This window comes from Numida meleagris, chromosome 6 (genome assembly GCF_002078875.1).
Source record: "Numida meleagris isolate 19003 breed g44 Domestic line chromosome 6, NumMel1.0, whole genome shotgun sequence".
In the NCBI taxonomy this organism is placed as follows: Eukaryota; Metazoa; Chordata; class Aves; order Galliformes; family Numididae; genus Numida; species Numida meleagris.
The window spans coordinates 7,285,874-7,300,932 of NC_034414.1; the positions used below are offsets into that span (position 1 = coordinate 7,285,874).

General features: G+C 40.1%; 1 protein-coding gene and 1 long non-coding RNA gene across 3 annotated transcripts in view; one reads left to right on the top strand and one right to left on the bottom strand.

Moving 5' to 3' along the window:
• Nucleotides 1–6,664, bottom strand: part of LOC110400776 — a 142,974-nt gene extending 136,310 nt beyond the window's left edge. The window contains exons 1-2 of the long non-coding RNA XR_002440063.1: nt 6,579–6,664; nt 2,993–3,065 (exon numbers count right to left, since the gene is read on the bottom strand). This is a non-coding gene — a long non-coding RNA (uncharacterized LOC110400776). The remainder of the gene's footprint in view (nt 1–2,992; nt 3,066–6,578) is intronic.
• Nucleotides 2,912–15,059, top strand: part of PPFIBP2 (PPFIA binding protein 2) — a 92,857-nt gene continuing 80,709 nt past the window's right edge. Inside the window, exon 1 of one of the 2 annotated variants that reach the window (XM_021400937.1) lies at nt 2,912–3,013. The gene's annotated coding sequence lies outside the window, so the exon portion shown is untranslated. Of the gene's footprint in view, nt 3,014–6,748; nt 6,869–15,059 lie in introns of those variants that run through there. The other variant, XM_021400936.1, reaches the window with a different exon arrangement.

The following is a 15,059-nucleotide window of genomic DNA, read 5'->3' on the forward strand; positions in this document are numbered from 1 at the left end:
GCAAATCAGGCTAGGCAGTCTCTGAACCTTGCTGCTTGCCTCAGAAATCCAAACACCATTATCAATTTATAGATGGCCTAATTTGGATAAATAGGAAGTCCTGAACAGATGAGCTTCACTAGGTTATTTCCTATCACATTAAAAAAAGACTAGAAGTGTGTCACAAATTTTAAAATTGAAGGTCATTCACAAGGAGTGGCTAAGTGTCAAGACTTGTAACCTGAGAAATTTATGTAAATGATAAAACAAAGAGCTGTGATTTGCAGATGTTTGTAGTGATGTTCATTTGCTGAACAACCATTTACATGCAAAGATAAGGAAAGAGAACAGAAGGGAACAAGTCCACCTCAACCATTTGGAATGCCTTTCATGATCTGGACTCCACATACTTCCCAGGGAAATTACTCCAACAATTTACAAGCCAGCCACTGACTCATTCTTCCTAAAGCATCATTTTTATTTCTTCTTACTCTAATGCAACCCTCCCTTCATTTTTGTCACTTCTAGAATAAGAACACAAAAGTAGCTTTATTTCATCAACCAGAGAGTGAAACTCACAGCCAATCTCAAGAAAGTACCAAAAAGAACATAAGAACACTGTTAGCTTGTTAACTGTGCTTTAAAGACTCATGCCAGAGGGACTGTCTGTGTGTCAATATTGCTGAAAACTTTCTTCATGAATTTGCCCAATTACTTTTTACTTTAAAGGCCCAGTCCTAAACTGCTTCCTCTATCACTGTCCATTTACCACAACAGAAGATTAGAAGTCAAAGTGTCAATTTAATTTCCTGTGTGCATATTCAATTTGAAAGTGATACTATCTCATGTGGATAGATGGCTCTCCCTTTCGGAGCTACAGAGGTTTACTTTGGCTTTATGCTTCCACTGTATTTTTCCAAAAGCTATTTTTTATGTATCTGCAAGATGTAAGCAGATTTAATGCCAGCTTTCCAGTGCCACATCTGCAGCTGGTAGAAACAACTTCAACAGCAAAGTTTTAGATTTTGTATTCTGTCTCTGCTGGGGTTTGTTTGTGTTTTGAATAGGTGCAAAAATCTGATTTAAAACCTTTACTCTTAACTTCCATGGACTCAAAAAAGAAACTATCTGCATTCAGAGATTTCAATTTCAGAGACAATCAGAACTGAATTACGTTCAGAGCATTTATCACTATGGGACAAGTTATCTCCTAAAAAGGTCTCAAAAATTATTTCAGTTTTTTATTAGCATAATCAGTTTCACCGAATGGTATCATAATGCGATAGAAAGCGTAACAAGATGGCAGAACAGCAAGGTCGTAGGCTACAGTATCTGCTTAGATATGTTTGCAGTAGGCACAGAAATAAGATAAAGAAACCACTTCCCTTCATAAGGCTTGCAAGGGGCTCAGGTAGGCAAGGATCTCCAGATGAGATACCCTCACCTCCATTACCAACACTTAAAATAAGTCTGAGGAGGAGTAGATCTCAGCTCCACCTCTTCTGGTCACTCAGGTACATTGCTTGCACCTGAGCTCCCCTGGGTTGGCCCTGCCTTCCCACCAGGGGCTCAATCACTGGCTTGGGCCATGACTCAGCATTTCTACAACAGGTGGCATTCCACCATTTTGGAAGTTAGTCACCACAGTGAGAAAAAAGTTTCCTGCTCAATCATTTGGTCACCAACTGCAAACATAAACTTGCAGGATTAACAAGGATAAACTCAAAATGTATAGCTCTAAGTTTACAAGACTTACACAATAGAAATAGTCTCCATACTGTCTGCATCCCTTTCTTTTCATACTATTAACATACAAATATCACATTCCTATCCTTATGACTACATTCCTAGTCGGTCCTGTTAACAATTTAATAAACTTCAAATAACAAAATCAAGTTCTTAAATTTCTAATACCATCTTACGTCATGTATTTTGAATAAATCTTTTTTTCTTATGAAACTTTTACTGAAAACAATGGGGTTTTTTGTTTGTTTGTATGTTTGCTTTTTTCACCACAGGTATTCTTTTTTGTTGGCTGATTTTTGTTTTAAAAAATCTTCAAGAGATATAAAGGATGTACATATGTTCCACCTCTGTAGTTTTAAGTTAATCAGTGCATTGATTGCACCTGAGCCCCCCTGGGTTGGCCCTGCTTTCCCACCAGGTGCTTAATCACTGGCTCGGGCCATGACTCAGCATTTCTGCTACAACAGGAAACGTACATTTTGTAGAAACAAGTTACAAGCCCCCAAGGAACCTTTAAATCTAGGATTTCCTCTTAAATATGTCAGTCATGGCCAATTACTTAAAACTTCTAAGCTACTCAAGCTAAGGCACACACAAGCAAGTTACCAACTACTGGATCCGAGATGATGATTAGAAGTAGAGACCTACTACCTTTCTATGAGTGATGGTTTGGTTGTGGGCTTGTTGGTGTTCTCCTGCAGTAGATTTTAGTGACTGTTTGCAGGCTGACCTTTAAGATAATTTTAAGGCATATATCAGCTAAAGACTTCATTATACCTGACTGACATATTGCCTGATCTTTAAATTTTCATAGAAAGTATCATTTCTCTACTCTGTGAAGTCACATTTTAGCAAACACCAGAAAATACTGACAAAAGAAAGCTGAACAGTAAACCAGCTGAGAGCTCAGGCATGTGACTGAGTTATTGCACCTCAGCTGAATCACGCTAACTGACCTTGCCTGCTCTTGTAAATGCAGAGGTCAGATGAAAGCCGTTTAAGCTAATCTTTACTGCCTGGGAGCTGCAACAAGTTTCACATCATAGTTTGCTTTCATAGTTAAGTAAAAGGTATTTTGTTATACCAGCCTAAATGAATGGTGATACCAAATATAAATATACTGGAGATGTCTGAGGATTTGCTCTAAAAGACATAGGAGGGGATGGCTTCTTATGTTTGTATCTTTATGAGATAAAGCGCTGTAACAGCCATCAAAGACAAGCAATCAAGAGCGTCGTCTGGAAAAAGAACAGAGACAGGCCCTTACCTTCTACCTCAAAATCAGCAGGTAAGACAAACTTGGAATTTTCCTGTTGTTATGGACTCTCCTATGTTTGAAGCTAGAAGATTAAGAAAAAAAAAACCTACTTTAAAATACTCACAAAAGATATATCTTACTTGACTCAAGCCTAAATGCTAGTTGGAAATATTTCCCAACACATAACAGAACACTGGATATCTTCATATTAAATAAACCACTTAATAATGTCTTAATATTGGAATTACTTTCTAGCATGTATTTTTTTCTACCATGCAAAAAATTTCAAACAAATCTAGACAGACACTAAAACCATAGCGTTCAGACTTCAGTTTGACTGAAGGAACTCCCACAACTCAAAATTGCCTCGGTATAGGAAATGGAATAACAGCTTATATGGTAGTGCATTCTCTGCATATGAGCTTGCAGTGGCTTACAGTAAAAGCTTCATTTTCCAAGCTGTATTAAGAGGGCCTTTGCCTGGTTGTTAAAGAGAACTTGGAGGCAGATGTTTTAAACAGTCATATCCGTCTGAGAAGGCTGCACTTGTCCTCTATTAGAGTTTCACATACTGTGGTAGGCTTGTCAACCCTTAAATAACTGCAAAACGTATGGACCTAGTGATTACCTGGCAGCCAAGTACTGTTCATTCTGAGCACTTTCGAGATCGTTCATACCTCTTCTAAAAGATGAACGCTAGATGGAGCTAGGACCTTGTAGCTCCACTAGCTAAATTTAGATAGAGCTGTCTGACATATAATCTCAACTAATTAAATTCTAGCAGCCAGATCAATGGCTCCTTTAAATGTGTTTTAAAATGCTGAACAAAGATAATGGTACATTTCTAAAAGCATTTTAAGAACTGTCCATTTAAAATTTCTGGAATTGAAACAGAAGGCTGGAAAAAAAAATCAGCTAAGTTAGTATTCTCTAGGAAAACTACCTATATGCAAGGGAATTAAAATCAGTGTATTTCATCTGCCCTAATACAAGATATCTGAAAAGATGACTTTCATATGATATACACTGCAACAGAACACTTGGTGTTCTAAACAGAGGGGGAGAAAATAGTTCAGTTTTAGAAATAAATATCTCTACCTGTCCAGTAAGACTTCAAGTTTAATTTTAGGCAGAGACAAACTATTTTTATTTAAACTTTCATCTAGAATATTTCACCTTAGGTCTATTAAATAATGACAGGAAAACAAACAAACAAAAAAACCCGCAATAAATCATACTCATTTAAAATGGATTTATGTTTAAAAACGCTTCAAAGTGCGGGAGAAGGCTTTCCACCTAAGCAGAGGAAATTGGCAACATGTCCGGCAACAAATCTCTCTTAAAGATAAAGCAGGGTAAGCTTTCTAATGAAACATAATGGATTAGCTGTATGGAGTCAATGGGGAACGATTATCTACTCTGTGATTTTCCAATCTACAGTTTATTTAACCAAACATACATGAAAGGAAAACTCAAAAGTATTTAAAACCGGTTAATTTTTCATAGACAATAAATTACACAGTGTATGTAGCTTCCAGTTGTACGTCTTGATAGTTACACGTTGTGTTTTAATGTTGATGTTTCATATAAAACACAGTGTGTGAATGACTACTGTGATTTGGGGAAAGAATTGAAATCACATTGTGCCTAAACTTTATTGTAATTATCTTCTGGGGGGGGAAAAAAAACTAGATAAAGGACAACTCTTGTGAGAACTCATAAGTTGATTATTAAAAAAAAAAAATTGTTAGGACTGAATTTTAGCTACACTACTTGAAGATAATTACTCTCCTTAATAAACAGTGTAATTTAAAATTTGCAAAAACTTTTCAGCAAATATAACAGCAATCTAGACTATAGTGCAATGGTAATTATATCTTGATGAGATACATTGTTCAAGAGCAACATCTGGGAGCTGACATATCTCTCCGCCGATGACAAAGATTTCAAAGATGGAAGAAATGAAAACGGTCCTTGGAGAAGTATCCAGCAGCGTTCTCTTCCGGGTTCCCTACTTGTTTTTTTCATAGGTCTTTTCTGAGGAGGATAATTCTGCTCTCCCTGAATAAGCTTCATTGTTATATATGAGAGGCAAAGACTTAACACAAAGCTAGCATTGTGACAGTAACATGTCTGCCCTACTGCAAAAAGAAACCACTCTTATTGAAGGAGGGACTTATGGAATGGTAATTAGCCAAGAGGCCAGGACAGCTGAGGTAGAGCTTCTGAAACCTGCTACAGTGTGAGAGAGACAGAATTAACCCACTTCCATGAAAATGATACTCAACACAACTTAGGAGAGACAGGAACAACAAGCTAAAGTTAGCCAAAATTTGGATTCCCTCTGATGGTAAGTTACTTAAGTATCAGTAACCCGTACATCATAGAGTAGTAAAACGGTAACAAGTGAATACTGCAGCCATGGCAGGATGCCATTTTGTATTCTGCACTGATGCTGTGCTACTTAAGCTCCCTGCTTCTGCCCTTCACTGGCTACCGAAGTGAGTGGCAGTAATTGCCTCCATTCCAGGTCCTGTCCCTTCACAACACTCAGGCCGGGCATGTGCTAGCAGAGCCTTGACAATTGCAGCACAGGTGTGAACAAGAGAGGAGGTAACAAGGCTACATGGCCATAAAGGAGTAGTTGAGGTCACAGGTGGTGCTTTCCTCATGTGGAAAGTCACCTGGAGATATCCTTAGCCAGTCAGCAAAGCTACTTAGTAAAAACAAGAAGAAAGTAGACTGATGTTGAAAAAATGTCTCAGCTTTGCCCAGAAGGTTCCAAACTCCACTGATAGTGAAACAACACTGCAACAAACAGTGCTATAGCAATTGTTTTTGGTACCCATATTGTGAAAGATATGCGTTATCAAACATTCTAATTTTGACCACACGTCCATATGACCTATTCAAAATAGTTACCTCAAAGCTGAGAGGTAGACAAATTGAAAAGCAAGCCAAACCCAGCCTCTGGATTCTTGCCGATTATCGTTAGCACGTTCAGAGATGTTTCAAAGGCATTTCTACCTCGCATTTTCTCTCTCCCCCACTTTTGGGCATGGCTGCTTTGACACTGAGATTCGAATCTTCACCAGGAATATCTATTATGTGATTCAAAGTCTAGATCTTATGCATAAGTGCAAGAAAAAGCTGGAATTGTACACAACTTTGCACAGGGTCACAGGGGGTAATAGGAAGAGGTTGTGCAGACCTTTTCTCTGGAGCTATTGAAGACCCATCTGAATGTTTTCCTGTGAAACCTAGTGCAGGGAGCCTGCTTTAGCAGACGGGTTGGACTCGATGATCTCTTCCTACCCCCACAATTCTGTGGTTCTGTGTAAATGTTCCAATATTTACAAATAGAGGAGCCAAAAGGGAATTCTTAAACTGAGCGTGATCATTTTAATGCAATTATGTTACTTACAACATCAGGTGAATTAAATAAGCTTAGACTACCTAGCTGGAAGCAACAGTATCACAGAGGTAAGGCAGCAAACCGTCGGCTGAAGTGGAAACGCTCCACAAACAGCAACAGCTGTGTGTTTTAATTACAAAAACTCGAAACCCTTTATCTCGCTTTCTGCTAAACGCTTACCATTTAGTCAGCTCCCTGCAAAGCCGATATAAGCAGAGGTGCTCAGCTGTGAGAGAGCTGCGTCAGTAACGCAACGGGCGACCTAGCTGGGCGGGAACGCGACAGAAAAAAAGTTATCGCGGTGCCGCGTGGGGCGGGAGCCGCGCGCGCCGCGCTCCTCGTGCTCGTGAAGAGAGCGGGGCGCGAGCTCCAAGGGCGCCGCCGTGCAGGTCGGTCCCGCGGGCGGGCGCTGCGAGCTGGGCGGGCTGCAGCTGTGGGCGCGGACGGCGCGGGCTCGGCGGCGGCTGGAGGCAAGTCAGCGGGGCGGGGGCTGCCGGCGGTTTCTGGGGCGGTTCGGCTGGTTTTTAGCAGGGGATATTCCGCGAGCGCTGCCGCGGATGGGGTTGCAAGGCTTGCCGCTTCTCCTTTGAAGCGTGTTTTTAATGGGGTTAGAGTTAAGGGCTCCGTGCCGTTTGAGGAGGCTTTTAAATAGACGCGGCTCTCGAGTCCTGTGGTGTTTATTCTCGCGGAGAGCGAAGTTTTGAAACCTGAGCTGCACCGGCGGTTCAATAAATAAACTGTTGCGCTGACATTGAGCAGTCGGGTCGGAAACGCTGTCGGCGGTGACGGGCGGGCGCAGCCACGGCCCCGAGCGAAAAACTCGCCGGGGGGGGATGGCTGCTGTGAAGGAGCAGGTGGGAGGCGGGACGGGACGGGCGGTGTGCTGCGGGGTGAAGGAGGAGACGGCGGGAGGTGTCGGGTGATCCCCCGTCCCAGGGCTCGCCGCTCGTGCTTTCACGCTAATGAGATGAAAACAGCTCGCTCTCTCTCTCTCTGCACGTGGGAGGGGGATAAGTGACCGTATGCTTTTACGTGCCAGCGCGTGCTGGGTTTTCGTGGAGCGGGGTGAGATGTTCAGGTGGCAGCTGGGTGGACCCGACCACCTGTGGCTGAAGTGCGGGGTGTGCTTTGCGTGCACAACACGCGGTATTTCCATAGCCGTAAGTGTCTTCCACCACGCCGGTTTTTCAATTGCAGGGGTTCGACCGGAGAGGGAACGGGGAGGGGTGTTTTTCTACGTGACTTTCTTCTTGTTCTTTTCTTGTTGAACTGGGAGTAGCTTTTTGTGAACAGGTGCGTGAAGGGCTTCGTTCTGAAACTCCTATGGAAATAGGGAGGGAGTCAACTGGGGAAGTGAAGAAGGCTGAATCTCAGCTTTCCGGATGTACTGATATGCTTTGCTTGTGTTCCTGACTTTGACTTGGAAAAATGCTTGGAGGAGAACCCATTATGCCAGAAGGGGGAAAGGTCAAGTAAGGATAAACCTGAAGAAGCATGAGTTGTTTTTAAGTCTTATGAATTTGCTTATATCCCAGTTGGCAGCGATTGTAAGGGCATCCTGTGCCTAAAGGAAACCCAGTGTAAGAGCAGTAAAAGAGCTCAGAGGAACTTCAAGTTGGTCTTCTCGACAAGTATGAATATGGGAGAGGGAAAAATGATGTCAAGGCCCCAGAAATGAGACTTAGCTGAACTCAAGACTAATCTTGCCACAAACAGCTAATGTTTGTATCTGTTGTTGACGTACGTGACATGCCTCTTAACTCTCAAACTAGCAATAGCGTCACTTGCCAAAACTTGAATGCTTTATTTGTCCATGCCAGGTAATAATCTAGAGGCTTGACAAAATAGCAGTTTACCTATCATACATCTAGGACTGTGCCCTATGGGTAACATCAAATTAAAAGGAGGGGGCAGAAACCGATTAATCTCCTGTTTGGCTGAAGCGTGGTAGGAATTGGGCTGGGAGCATTGTTCCCTGGTTGCAGGTTCCCTTGGAGCTTTTGTCTTCTGCCTCAGAAAGTTGAGGAATTGAAGGAATGGTTGCAGAGGACATTGCTGCTACCATCGTTGTCACTCCAGCTACCCCATCTGTATTAGGACTATGCTGGAAGCGAGGACGGCGAGGAAGCAGGAAAGGTATAAGCAGAGCAATTCTGAATCAATTCTTGTCTCCTTCTTGTTGAGGGAGATCTGAAGCAGGGGGAAAGAGTGGTCCCTGGCTTTTTTACTCCCTTTCCTCTATCATGTTTTTGTTACTCTGAGTGTCTGTTGCTCTAGATCATCTGTGCAGACTCTGAAGCAGTACAGCGTGTCTCACTGTGGTGAAGTGTGTATGAATGGAAGATGTGAAGAGAACAGGTGGAAGAGAGTAAGTGAAAACCTTAAGAACAAAGGGCGAAAGAAGAGGAGATGGTGTTGTGAGTGCACAAGTGGAGAAAATGAAAAAAGAACTCGAGGAGGTGATCCACTCTATTTTATTTTTGTTATTTTACCCCTTGCAACTTTGCTTCTAGCTCTCATTTGTCACTTGTTTCCAGTTTGCTTTTTTCCCAGCCCTCTCTTTTTGACAAAACATAATGACAGAACTTTAAAGCCCTCATCCCTAGACGCTCTTCTCACTCTCATTAGACTATTCATAAACTTAGTTCACTGCCTCTAGAGCTAGGGAGGAAGAATGTTTTGAATTGTCTTTCATCTCAACCAAATGAGGGCCTTGACCTGGAAAGATTAGGAAAGCTATCAGCTCACATAGGTAATGCAGAGCCTCTCTGAGACTTTAGATGTTTGTAGTATGCTTCAGAGGATTTTCTGTTTATTGAAGCAGAGAAATTATGCGGAAGGAAATGTGTTCTGTGATAATGATCACTTAGTATAGATACAAACATAATTCAACAAACTATCCCAAGCAAGGCTTTTCTGCGTTTTCCAGAAGTAACTGCTAGTATAGGAATAGTAATGCAACAGAGCATAACCTATGGTAGTAGGGAAGAATCTTCAAGAGTTGCTTGTATATTGGTGAGGTTTCGTTGTTCGAATCCGTGGAGATGTTTATCATCTCCATTTGCACTCTTAGAGTTCAGTAAATTCAACTTCTTAAGATATAATCTTCAAACTCTCATAAGCTCCTAAATAAAGTTTAGCCAGCAACGGCTGCCCTTGGAGGTACCATTACCAGGATCAGTGACCAGAGTTTGGTAGGTGGGTAAGAAGTCACAGGATCTTTTGAATTGGAAGGGACCTTGAAAGACAATCTAGTCCAACTACCTGCAAGTGAACAGGAACATCCACGTCTACATCAGGTGCTCAGAGCCCCGTCCAGCCTGACCTTGAACATCTCTGAGGACGAGGCTTTCACCACATCTCTGGGCAACCTGAACCAGTGCCTCATCACCCTTACCATAAAAAAAAAACTAAAACCTTCTTCCTTATCTCTAATCTAAATCTCTCCTCTTTGAGTTTGAAACCATTTACCCCCGCCCTGTATCAACGGATCCTGCTAAAGAGTCTGTCCCCTTCCTTCATGTAGTCCTCCTTTAGATACTGAAAGGCTGCTCTCAGGTCTCCTTGGAGCCTAGTTGTCTTCAGGCTGAACAGCCCCAGCTCTCTCAACCTGTTCTCGTCGGGGAGGTGTTCCAGCCCTTGGATCATTTCTGTGGCCCTCCTCTGGACACACCAGCTCTGAGTCAATGAGATGTGTCTGATAAACTGTGGATGGCTTGGATTCTGTCCTGCCAGCCCTTCGTACAGCACAGTGTTTCATAGTTCTTTTGATTTTTAAATGGATGCACACTGAAGCATCAATATAAGAGTACTTTTATAGCTAGATGCCTCTGCCTGTATTTTTTAACACAATGTTTTTATTGCAAGTCTCCTGTGACCTTGTAACACTATAATTACTTGTTTTTTATCGCTCTGTCTCACAGGACTTATTTACTACAAACCCAAAGTGCTACTTCCCAATAGCACTTTGCTCTTATTTGGCAATTCATTGATGTAGAGAACAAAGGAGTTAAATTAGAAAGGCAATTCTTTTCTGAAAGAAAAGTTAATCTTAATAGCACTGTTATCAGCATAGTTCAATTTGTGGGTTTTGTTTATATTGTGTGTCTGCCAAGTTACAATGTAGTGTTTTAAAGGACTGTAAGAACAACCTGGATTTTAAAACTCACTTTGATCACCTGTAAAGCAAGACTGTTATGGATATTGTGTAGCTTACTGGTATTTGTGGAGCATTTGTGACCCAAGGATGCTGAGGAGAAAGAGCTGTGTGTTTTCATACTGATTAAAGAAGTGCTCCCATAGGTATCTTCACATGCGTAAGACATTCCTAACATGCAGTTTTCCTACTCAGCTTCCTGAATATACATATGTATACATGTAAAACCCACAATAATACGGTCTCTGTAGAATGTACATTTCAGCGTGCTCTTGGAGAGAAAAAGAGAGAATATTATTCTTATCTTTGACAAAGAATTAATTTATAAGGCCCCAGTTCTCTCCCAGTTTGAAGTTAGCTTTCTTGCTGAAATGGTGAGACAGTTTATTTACTGAATAGCTCCTTATATCTAGTGAACCAGGAATAGTCTGCTGCCTTGATAGTTGTAACACATATTCTGAATGAAACTCATCAGGGAAGAGCATCAATTTATAGAAGGAATCACTGTCAAAAGTTCCAGGTAGTAACAGATTAAATTTAAAGTTATTCCTGACACTCTAAATGTTATTTTCTTTTGTTTTCTTTCTTTAGTCGTTTCTTAAGGGTTTGTGTTCTCTTTTCCTTCTGCCAATAAAGCAGAGTGCATTCTGTACTGGACCAGTAACATACTCCTATGCAAAGAATTGGAAAGTGCACAGATATTCAGTGTACAAATGAGTATTTTCTTAAAGCTTCCTATACTTACGTTTCAAACTATACAAGAGATAATGAAGATGCTGTTCAAAGTTAGTCTTGTGTTTTGCCCAGACAATTAAAGTGGACAGTAAAAAAAAAAAAAACAACTGATTTTCTGCTGAGTGATCAACAAGGTAATGGGGAGCCACTGGTATATAAAACATATTCTTATTTTGTATTATATCCATACAAAAATGAATGCTCTTCTGTTTAACTGGATTATCCAGCTAAGATCTGAAGTAAGTGAGGATGAAAGTTGAGGGCTGAATACTGCTGAAAATACAGCACTTCCTAGCTTAGAGAGAAGAAATAACATGAAACTGAATGGCGGTGAGATAGCACGTGGTGGATATCATGCTTGGAATGGTAAATAATGGATCTGACTTTTGGAAATGTAAAATGACAGAAGTGTGAAGTGTAAGAGAAATGTTTACATATCACCAAAGGATATAGCGATAAGTTGGTGATGGTTTCCTGAAGCAGATGTGAATTTGGAGAAAACAGATGAGCAGGCCTGGGTTTCCTTCAGCCAAGTCTATAATTAGGCTTGAGAAGTGAAATGTCTTTAAGGGAATCAATGTTAAGATAGACTGCGTGACAGAAGAAAGATTCATGTAGTTGCTTTTCAAATGCTGAATGTGAGTCTTGTTTTCTTCAGAGCAATGATGCGCACTGTATGAGTATTCAGTGAATGATTCACTTACTGGCTATGTCTCCATGCTCTAAAATGAACTGACAAAAGATAAATCTAAGCTGCTTAATACTAGTCTGGATTTCAAGCATGGACGGAATGGCAACTGATGTTTCACTTTATCTGCTTCTGAAAACAAATCTGGTTGTTCCCCAAATTCAGAGACTATTTACCTGGGGATGCCTTCTTTTTTTCTGTCTCTGTTGTTTATATAAAAAATAATAAGAATTTCCCATCTGTACTATGCAGAGGATGTTTTCAGAAGTCCTGATTTAACAAGGGAAAATATTTGCTAATCTGTCCCTTTAATAAAAGGCAGTGATGTTTTTATTCCACTAAATGCAATGCAGTTGGTGGCATCTGCTTTATAATGCATAATCAGAACATCTTAATCTAATGACATTGCAGTAAGATTTATGAATGTATTTCTGTGATGATAAAGTATGCCATGCATTCAGCTTCCAATCTGAAATATTCTGATGTTTCACTACACAAGAGGAAAAAAAATTATCAAAGACACTGGATAGGTGAACTCTATTCCTAAATAGATTATTAAATACAACAACAAAACAGAATAAACCATCCTGGGGAACAAAGTTTCTGCATTTCACAGGGATGTGCTTAGTGTAGACAGAGGATGTATTAAAGCATTATTGCATGAGACTTCTCCATCTGTTACTTGAAATTCACCATTCCTCTCTAGTTCATAGTTGAATTTCTATTAAATGAGCTGTGTACTCTACTTGCAGTGCTTTGGTGACATTCCAGCCAATGTGAACCTTTATACTATTACCAACAAGGTCTTGGGAGTTGAAGTAGGTGATTCTCAGAGATTCCTTCCAACCTCAATTACTCGGTAGTTCAGTTATTCTGGGATGATGCTCCCATATGCTTCGTAGGACTCTTCTTTTGAGGTACAAGTTAACATGAGATCTTACGAAATTTAATGTTAATTCTATTCCTTTCCTTCGTGCATTAAACCCCTTCTACTTTTGTCAAGATTTTAAGTCCAACATAAGGTACAAAATGAGACTTTAGCTTATTTCTGATTGTAGCTTGTGTGCTTTGCAGAGAGGGTGCGAATGAAAAATCACACAAGCACGAGTCATCTCTACCATCTCTACGTCTCTACCATCCCTCCCTGAACAGTTTCACTGGGAGATTTATGGTCATGTAGTACATCAGCGGGAAAAAAAAAGGCAAAACAAGTCATTGGGTCCTGGGATGTGTTCAGGGCACGTATAAACAATTTTAGAAACAGCAAGATTGAACGGAATGTGAAAGGAGCTTTAGCACAGGTTCTCAGACATGGGCTCGTGTTACCCTTGTTAACTCTGCGTTAAATGTGCTTACTACATGCATGTAAATAAACCCACCTAGCTGGACTTAGGATACACTTACGACTTGCAAATGTTATGCAAGTATGTAAGATTACAATTACAAATTGCAAATGTTATGCATGTGTGTATATGTAACATAAACATAATGTTTGTTGTAAGCTCTTTTGTAGTATATGTAACTTTAATAATTGTTTCAAGAAGGGAAGAAGGACTAATACTAAACTTTTGAAGTGACTTATTTGGACCAGAAGCACAGTCTGGCTGTAACGCATCAATGAAAGTAAGATACGTGATTCTCTTAAGGATGCGTTAATTGTATCTGACAACAACAACAAAAAAATTTAAATAAGTGAAAAGGTTTTGTTTTTTTAACTTCGTATGAGGTATTTTAGTGTTTGTACAGATTCTAGTAAACCTGAAAATCTTGATCATATATATTATAAATGATTAGCTACATATTTTGAAATGTTACATACTGTTTCTTGGATTAAAATGTTCTTCAATGTAGGAATCCACATGTATCTGAAGTAGTAATTTTACCTGAAAGTGGAAACAACAATTTAAGGTTTGATCTGGCAAACCTGAGGTGTACAAAAGGAAAATCATTATGTAGAACCTTTCCTCACTAGAAGAAATGAGTGTTGTTATAACAAGCTTTTGTGCAAGAAAAAGATCTGTTCTGGCCTGCTTTACAGAAAATCTTGTAGTATGTTGTGAAAGATAGTTAGTTAATATAGTCCACAACAGTTACTCATGAGTACTCCGTCCAGTGCATGATGCATTTCCTAAGTGCTGTAGATGAGGCTAAGGACTAGAAAAGTGTTGCAAGAATTGTGGTCTGAATCTATTTTGCTTTGATTGCATTCTCCATTTAGTTAGGAAATTAGTTAACGTGTTCGGTTTGGTTTGTAGATTGTGATGCCTTAGCTGGTTCTTTCTTCACTAAGTGCTTAGACTGTGGAAATGGGGGGAGGCATGCACATTCAGAATAAATGGTTTTGTACAGGAGGGAAATTTGTGCGTTAGAATGACTTTGGTTTGGATTCGCCAGTCAGTTTTTGCTAAATGAGCTAGCAGCTGCTCGCATCCTTTGAAATCCAGATTAGGATACTCAGAAACAGAGCTTCCAAATTAGTGGAGACTGAAAAAACTGAGGTGCCAAGGTGGGCTGGTGGTAAATTTCATTTTGTAGGGAGTGTCTTTGATTTGCTTTTCTTAAATAATCAAGTAAAAAGAACTGCTCCTGTCATGGACCAAAGCTGTACCTTATCAATAGCAGCTAGTGGAAAATAAACAATGGCCTCATGGCAGGTCAGTTCTTCAGTGCTTTTTGACATGAGCACGTGGGTTCTTTTTCTTTTTTCCTTTTCCCAAGAATAAAACTGTCTTTTATATTTCCACTTGGAGTTTTTAAAGACCGCTGGAACACAGTGGGCTATATCGTACAATAGCAAATCAAATTTTACTTAAAAAATTATGATAAAATTGCCACAATTACCAATATGGAAGCAGACTCCTATCCAGTTTCTGACCAATGGAATTAAATGAGTCTGAAAAAATAAAAAATTGAACGTTAACTGTGGTCTTTCTACTAAAGAAAAATAAATTTCACTCAATGGATGGACGCTTTGAATAATTCAATCTTTTTTGTTATTTTAACTATTATTACTTTTATGCACTGTCACTTGGCCTCAGGGGCAAGAAACTTCTGAGGAATGTTTCATAAAGACAAATCAGCT